Here is a 9317-nt window from a genome sequence, read left to right on the forward strand (position 1 = left end):
TGTGGGAGTTTGTAGAGGATCGCGTTGTCAGGTATGTTTGCACCGCAGTATTATTAAATAAATGTTAATAAAGATAAATTTTATTCAAATTTCTTTTTAAAAGTCTATGGTCAAGTAAATATTCTGGCAAAGTTCCATAGGAAGAAATATATCATGACGTTACGTGTTTTCGATAGGATAAGCGAAAGATATTACCAAAAAGCGAAAGATATTGTCAAAAATTAGGAAATCTGGATATAATAAATAGACCATTTCATGGTGTTTTTCCGAATACGATTTTTTATGTCAACTCGTGATGTGTGAAAACCATATTTTCACTCATTGCTTCGCATATTTGAGCCCATATGGGTAATAAATAGAGGCTATTTCATGGGGTTTTTCGAATACGATTTTTATGTCAACGAGTGATGTGTGAAAACCAAATCTAACGGCAATTAAAGGTAGGAGAGTAATTTTTCGTAGTTATTAACAATTTGGTTCGGACAATAATTCATAATTCCCCGTAGCTCGTTAGTTATTCTCTAAATCTACATACATGTACATGTATAGGTGCACAAGTTGCTCATTGCATTTAATTGTTGACACTTTAAAAATGACCATTATTAATCAATCGATTTGCAGTCATGGGCAAATGGGAGCGGGCATGTAGCCCAGTGGTGAAGCGCTCGCTTGGTGCGCGGTTGGTTTGGAACTCGATCCCATGAAAACATCTTCTCTCTGCCGGATCGATCCTCGTCGGTGGGCCCGTTGGGCTATTTTTCGTTCCAGTCAGTGCACCACGACTGGTATATGTTTTAACGTAAATATCTTTCTGGTATATCAAAGGCCATGGTATGTGCTATCCTGTCTGTGGGATGGTGCATATATAAAAAAAATACCTTGCTACTTATGGACAAAACTGTAGCAGGTTTCCAGTCTAAGACTATATCTCAAAGTTACCAATTGTTTGACATCCAATAGCCGATGATTAATAAATCAATGTGCTCTAGTGGTGTCATTAAACAAAAAACACTTCTCTTTTTTAAAGTCAGTAATGTTTCCTACGGCAGGTTTTCATTCGGGTCGGTAGAATGTGTAGCTTATTGGACCGATTATCCGGCAGGAATGTTAGACAATGTGGACCCCTGACGAAACCACTAAAATATGTCTCGGCAAAAAGCTCTACTCACGACAGACATGCGGAGGAGAGAATGCATCTTTAAATATATTGTGGCTTTTTAATAGCGAAGGTTAAATTACCCTTTTACATGTCATTTCTTACACAGCGCTTGTTGATGAGAACGTGATTTGGCTTATTACTACGGCTTCTGTTTTAAAGCGACCGCTCGATAGTCCGAAGGTTCAATAGTCCGAAGGTTCAATAGTCCGAAGGTTCAATATTCCGAAGGTTCATCGTATTCCGTGAGTATAGGCTAATGTTTTACTATGTCTAATATGTGTATGGTATAAATAGGGCGTTATATGTTAACATGTATTTTAACCTTTATAATTTGGATAATGGAAATGACATTTTGTTCACATCATGCCAAAACGCCACATATGTATACTAGTATATAGCTTTGGAACATGAAATATATTTTGATTTTTCTTCAGTAGTCTCTCAAATCTTGGCATAGCTTGTTTTGGACGTCCGTATATTTATTACAACACACATTACTGAAAACAGAAATGGACACGTTCTAACCCATGGGCCACTCTTATTAGTTTTTGCAATAAAAACATTTATAAAATGGTAGTACATGGAATTATTTGGATATAGTATTTTGTGAGGAGCAGCAACTTTTGGAGGTTTCAGCGGCGGCAGCACCACGCAGAGGAAATCCACCAAACACTCGAAGGGAAAAGTGACGACAATCGAATATAGTGTAGCTCGCGTCAAACAGTCTTACAATAATGGACGGCGTACGTTGCAAGACTATTGGACAGCAGTTACTTATGCTTGTCGAGGATATGTTTGAAGCTTGTGGTGAAGTATTTTTGGGCTAAAAACATTATTAACTGTTGAACAGTGTGGATCGTGCAGGACGTTTTTTGTGTTGTAGTCCTTGTTAAAGTTGCTATATCCGGTTACCATGATATAACATCGAATACGAAATCAAAATGCAGGCATAACTGCACTTTTACGTCTTACGAGTTGAATAGTACTTTTTTGACAATATCCGTTGATAACGATGACGGACGAGTGTAATAAAGGTGCAGTTGTGCTTTTATTTTGCATTAGTATTCGGCATTATAACATGGAAACCGGATATAGGAGCTTTAACTGTTGGATTTCAACAAAGTAAATTTAATTAAAAACTGACATTTCTTTTTTGAAACTCATGTATTATATTTCTGGCCTATCCAGGTGTGGCTTATGTTTTCAAATATCCTCTCTTAAAAGGGATTTTATTTTGGTTATATCATTTATATAAGTATATATTAATAGCATCACCAAGTGTTTAAATCGTGACCACTGTAGAATGTTCTGAACCAAGTTATATATGGCTCTCGCGTTTACGTAATATACAGTTGACCTGTACATCATCGGACAATAGAAATTGGATGTATACGTAAGAAGCCAATCAGATGCCTTTAAACTGATATCCAACATGTATCATATCGTTGTGTCGTAACATATATCTTACACTGTTGCCTTAAATGGTTTTACACAGAGGTACGCTTAGTGATTACTGTAAATAATTCACATTTGTTTAGTGCAGTTGACACTGTTCTTTTGCCATTCTTTGTGATTATAGTTAGGTCTATAAACCTTCCACTACTGAACCTTCGGACAATTCAACCTTCTAACTGTCGAAACTTCGGACCATTGAACCTTCAGACTATAGAGCTGTAACACGTATGCGATGTATTTTAATATGTAAAGTCTTCTGAAGTTTACCGTCCACTTAAAGCTTATTTTCACAGTGTTTAGTCATATTCATAAATCAAGGCTAATATTCGTTCCTCGTATTCAGCATTGATACATGTCGTCAAGAAATCGTGCCACAAAATGCTTAAATTTCATTGGATGCGATGAGATCTGATTGCAACGAATCGCAACGCTCCTTATAGATTCCCTTGTTATCGTAAACAAAGATGGCAGCGTCAGCGTCCGGCGGTTAATTTTTGATATTGCTTTCAAGATTGTCACATGTTACCGATGCTGTGATTGGTCAGCGATGTCATCGTGTAAGGGACATAATCGGTGTTACACATTTTCTTCCAATAGAGGGCGCTAGTAGTGGATATCAGTAATCTTGACTACATGTATCAAGGCTGAATACGAGGAACGAATATTAGCCTTGATTTATGAAGATGGTGTTTAGTATGCAACTAAAAGTAAAACAGGTCGCTTGGGAATTTCATGTTAAGTTTTAGAATAGTCATGCATATTATGACTTCTGATGGACGGGACGTAGCCAGTGCACCACGACTGGTATATCAAAGGCTGTGGTATATGCTATCCCTGTCCCAAGATCTGCCAGCCGTTTTCCGCTAACGTATGCAAACTATTTTGACTGGTTCCCAAAAGTAGTCATTTGGTTTGCTGTGTAGCGTTAAACACAGTCTAGCGAACATTAGCGACAGGCGGTTGGACTTCACGTAAGCCAGCCTTTTGAGTACAGAGTACTACTTAAAGGGACATTCCTGAGTTTTCTGCATTGTAAGATGTTTCCGACTAATAAAATATTTCTACGACTAAACTTACATATTAAATATAGTTTCTTGTTTAGAATATCAGTGTCTGTATATTCAATGTGTTTCTGGTCGTTTTAATATTTGTAAGAAGCCCAAACTGGATTTTGCCTTCAAATAATTTCGTACGTACGAAAAAATATATTTTAGGAAATAAAATGAAATTTAATCTTGTACAAATATTAGAACGATCAGAAACACGTTTAATATACAGCCACTAGTATATTATGCAGGAAAATATATTTGATGTGTAATTACAATCGTTAAAAAGTCTCGGTTAGTCGATAACATCTTAAAAATGGCAGCAAACTCAGGAATGTCCCTTTAACTGTACTCGTGTGCACTCGGAACACTTCAGCCCTATGCGTCCAGCAATTCCATGTATACTATTAAATAATATTGGTTTACGTCTATGTCTGCTTGACCTTTAAAGTGAAGAATAAGCTGCCGTTATTCTTAAAGTAAACACTCTTTAATGGCTACTGAACTATTTGCACGCCCTCCTTGTGGTGGTAAACAACACTTTGTACGATTCGCGTTATTGGGCGACAGTGAAATATATTTTATTTAACGGTCAGGTCAGGTCATAGGGCTTTACGTGCACATTCAGAGCAAGCTGTTGTAGCGCACGCCTATCTTGGGCACAAGAGCCGTGGTCGGTAGCAGGCGGAGTGGGGGGGGGGGGGGGGGGGGGGTAATGGTGCTATGGAATTTTGAATGGAGCAAAAATTATGCCAAAAGAGAAAAGGTGCGCAAGTCTGATTGAGGAATTTGGGCGCAGTTTTGAACGGTCGTTATTTAACGAAGCACTCAACACATTTTATGGCGTCGGACATATGATTAAGGATCATAGAGATAATTAGAGAGGAAACCCGTTGTCGCCAATCAATGCGCTACTTTTCCCCGATTATATTATCAGCAAGGGATCTTTTATATGTATCATCCCACAGACAGGATAGTACATCCCACGGCCTTTGTTACACCAGTTGTGGAGCAGTGGTTGGAACGAGAACAGCCCAATGATTTCACCGACGAGATTTGCTGACGATAAAAGCGTCTTCTCTACAGTCGATTATTGTTTTATTTCTTGGTTCGCTCCAACCAATGTAGCTTTACCACTTTTATATTAAAGCTCTCCTTCCAGCCAGAGCTCGACAACTGGTGTAACAAAGGCCGTGGTATGTACTATCCTGTCTGTGGGATGCTGCGTATAAAAGATCCCTTGCTGCTAATCAGAAAGAGTAGCCCATTGCGTGGTTTCCCCTCACATCATCTGCGGTCGTTAACCATTTGTTCGTCGCCATACAAAGTGTTGAGTGCTTCGCTAAATGAACTATATTTCACTGTCGCCCCACAACGCGACTCTTACAAAGTGTCGAGTGCTTCGCTAAATAAACTATATTTCACTGTCGCCCCACAACGCGACTCATACAAAGTGTCGAGTGCTTCGTTAAATAAACTATATTTCACTGTCGCCCCACAACGCGACTCATACAAAGTGTCGAGTGCTTCGTTAAATAAACTATATTTCACTGTCGCCCCACAACGCGACTCATACAGTGTCGAGTGCTTCGCTAAATAAACTATATTTCACTGTCGCCCCACAACGCGACTCATACAAAGTGTCGAGTGCTTCGCTAAATAAACTATATTTCACTGTCGCCCCACAACGCGACTCTTACAAAGTGTCGAGTGCTTCGTTAAATAAACTATATTTCACTGTCACCCCACAACGCGACTCATACAAAGTGGTTGCCACATCCACCCCCTCCAATATGCTTACACCCCACCATATAACCGTAATGAAAATGTATTGCGCTTTAATAACCATTCCTTTCTTTTTATATTAATACCACGACTGGTGCATCAAAAGCTGTGGTATGTGCCATTCTGACTGTGGGATGGTGCATACAAAAGATCCCTTGCTACTAATTGAACAATCCCCTTCCTGTCCCGGACGGAAGTGCCGGTCAGAGTCGACATCGTCGCGTGAGAGACAAAATTAATTTTTAAAAAGCCGAGATAATGAAGGAAAACTGTTTTTCTTGATCAGTAGTTAAAATGTCGAATTTCTTTTAATGACAACGAAAGCTGAACATATTTACGATTTCTTTGTATATTTGCGGTATTTATAGCATATTAGGTGTTTTAGTTATTTGCTTAAATAGTTGTAATTACGACAATTATTCATGATTGAATTAAATGCGTCACTTATGACCAACAGTATATCAAGTAAATTTGAATATTTATTCTGAAAGAACCATCACTTCTGAAACATTTCAGTTTTGCAAATCACATATTTATTTTAAAAAAGAAGAAAGCTTGTAAACAGAACATATTTAGAAGCAAACTTTCAAAAAGGAATACAAGTAGAAGTTATTTTACTTTTGTTAATAATAATACGATAAATAAAATCAAACTACTCTGACTCGTGAACCCTTGTTTTCTTTGACCCATCCCTGATTTCGTGTGACTAAGTCTGGTGCAGGGTTTCTGCCAGAGGGTAAAAAGGTATGGTGCTATACCCAAATATTTTTGCAGACTTTTTTTTAAAGTTAACTTTTTGACAAAATTAATTACTCTTATCATTACTGTATGATTTTCTTAATCCTAACCTTTCTGAGGGAGGACCCCCCATACTCCTGTTGACTGTGGTTGCATTCAATTCCATAGAGCCATATTCAAAAATTTCTTTCTGGCAGAAACACTGTGGTGGTAGTGCCCCATGTTCGTTGTTTGATGACGATGCATCAGAATCAGACGACTTGTCCATACAAAACCTCTTTTTCTAGGCAGTATTCGTTCCTGATGAGTCATCAGAAAAGCTGATGTCATGTTCTGTGCAGTGTTCTTTCCGTGTTCTTTGAGCCATGGGAGTCCTTTTGCAGATAGTTCCTGGTTCTGCTGCCTCAGGATGTACTTCACTAGTTTCTCAAGAATACCTGCTTTATCAGCTAGTGCAACAGACAAACCAGAATAGTTAAGCAAACTGAAGCTGGTATCCTTAATGAAGAAACTATGTTTAGCAGCTTATTGGTTTGGAATACACCGGCTTCAAGTGAAGTTCATTCAAAGGATATAGGGTTTACATTTCCAATGAGGGTGTGTACTAAATATCAAATCTAGAAGTAGTGAACACTATGCCATGTCCACCTGTTGAGTATGCAGGATTCTCTCCAGGTTATATTGAGTGAACAGTGACCCCTACAGCTTCTGCTGTGTGTTGGGCGTACTCTCCAGGTTCCGTTGTGTGTCCAGTGATCTCTCCAAATTCTATTGTGTTCAGTGATCTCTCCAGGTTCTGTTGTGCGTCCAGTGATCTTTCCAGGTTATGTTGTGTGTTGTGTGTACTCTCTGGGTTCTGTTGTGTGTTCAGTGCCCACTCCTGGTTTTGTTGTGTATTTAGTGATCTCTCCGGGTTCTGTTGTGTGTCCAGTGGTCTCTCCAGGTTATATTGTGTGTTCAGTGATCTCTCCAGATACCGTTGTGTGTCCGGTGATCTCTCCATGTTCTAGTGTGTGTTCAGTGATTTCTCCAGGTTATATTGTGTGTTCAGTGATCTCTCCAGGTTATATTGTGTGTTCAGTGATCTCTCCAGGTTATGATGTGTGTTCAGTGATCTCTCCAGGTTCTGTTGTGTATTCAGTGATCTCTCCGGGTTCTATTGTATGTTCGGTGATCTCTCCAGGTTCTACTGTTTTCGGAGATCTCTCCAGGTTATGTATGATGTGTGTTCAGTTGTATCTCCAGACTATGTTATGTGCAGTGTTCTCTCCGTGTTTTATTGAGTGTTAAGTGATCAATCCTCCAGTTTCTGTTGTGTGTACTAAATTATTTTCTGGGTCTGTTGTGAGTTCAAGTTCAAGTTCTTTTGTGCATGCTACGTCATGATCATGGTATGTTGTATGTGTATTCTGTCATGTTCTTCTTCAGGTTCTGTTGTGTATACTATGTCATGTTCAGGTTTTGTTGTGAGTTGTCTATTATATTCAGGTTCTGTTGTGAGTGTTATGTCATGTTCAGGTTATGTCGCAAGTGGCTGAATAAGAGCTGTGATATGTGCTGTCCTGTCTGTGGGGAAGTGCATATAAAAGATACCTTGATGCATGAGGAAAAATGTAACGGGTTTTTTCTGATGACTACGAGTCATAATTACCAAATGTTTGACATTCAATAGCTGATGGTTAATTAATCAATGTGCTCTAGTGGTGTCGTTAAACAAAACAAACAAATAAACTGTCGCAAATGCCATGTCACGTTCATTTTCTATGGTAATTATTGTCTCATGTTCAGCTTTTTGCTATGTCATGTTCATTTTCTATGGTGATTATTGTCTCATGTTCAGGTTTTTTGCTATGTCACGTTCATTTTCTGTGGTGATTATTGTCTCATGTTCAGCTTTTTGCTATGTCATGTTCATGTCCTGTTGTGTGAGCTTTGTCATGTTCATATCCTGTCGTGTGAGCTATGTCATGTTCATGTCCTGTCGCGTGAGCTATGTCATGTTCATGTCCTGTTGTGTGAGCTGTGTCATGTTCATTTCCTGTTGTGTGAGCTATGTCATGTTCATTTCCTGTTGTGTGAGCTATGTCATGTTCAGGTCCTGTTGTGTGAGCTATGTCATGTTCAGGTCCTGTTATGTGAGCTATATCATGTTCATGTTCTGTTGTGTGTGCTATGTCATGTTCAGTTTCTGTTGTGTGAGCTATGTTGTGCTAATGTTTTGGTGTGTGTGTTGTGTCATGTTCACGTTCAACATTCTGTTGCAAATATTCGTTAACTGTAAAGTTAATCAAAATTCATAGATCTTGCTATTGTTTATGTTGAGGCCACATTAACTTTATTCGCCTTTTAACCTTACGTCTGATTACACTGTCTTCTGTTACTGGACTTTGTCCTGGATAACTTACAATTGCGTTTGTATGTGCACTATTTTAAATCCATAATGCCTACATGTAGGGCAATCCTATAGATAGATCTTCAAATGCAGCTGAAAGACGGAACTTGATCACCGTAACATACAATTAAATACATCCAAAACTAGTGTAATTATGCTTGCACTTTGGTCGTATGTGCCACATACAACATTATTATGAATTAAAATTGTATCTATAGATACAAATTACATGTTGGAAACTTTGCTTCGATCAAAAAAACCCCTTCAAAATAGATATTCGTTATTCAAGAAAATTCACCAAAACATGTTTATTGTTATAATTATTATGGTGCACATAAAATAGCAAACCATACAAACATTAAAGGGACACACCCTAGTTGCGTTTATTTGTTAACCATTACGGCGTTGTTTTTCGCTATTAAACCCCATTTTTCACAAATAAAATTGCACTTTACTTACATTTTATTATTTAGAATACACATTTCCATTCACCTGAAGTGCTTTTTGGTAATCCTGATGTTTGTAAAACCACGAAATGCATTTTTTGCATTTTTTCACAAAACTTGTTGTCGAGAAAAAACCGTTAAGCAAGCGAGGTCCAATCTATTTTTAATGTCACAGACGTTGGTATATCACGTGACCGTTATCATTTTGGTTCGGTTTGTTTTCTCGTGCACGGTTCGCGCAATCAACATCCGATTTGTTGTTGTTCATTTGTGAGATTTTTCTTCACAGTTCGTGA

Source organism: Gigantopelta aegis, chromosome 11 (assembly GCF_016097555.1).
Source record: "Gigantopelta aegis isolate Gae_Host chromosome 11, Gae_host_genome, whole genome shotgun sequence".
Lineage (NCBI taxonomy): Eukaryota > Metazoa > Mollusca > Gastropoda > Neomphalida > Peltospiridae > Gigantopelta > Gigantopelta aegis.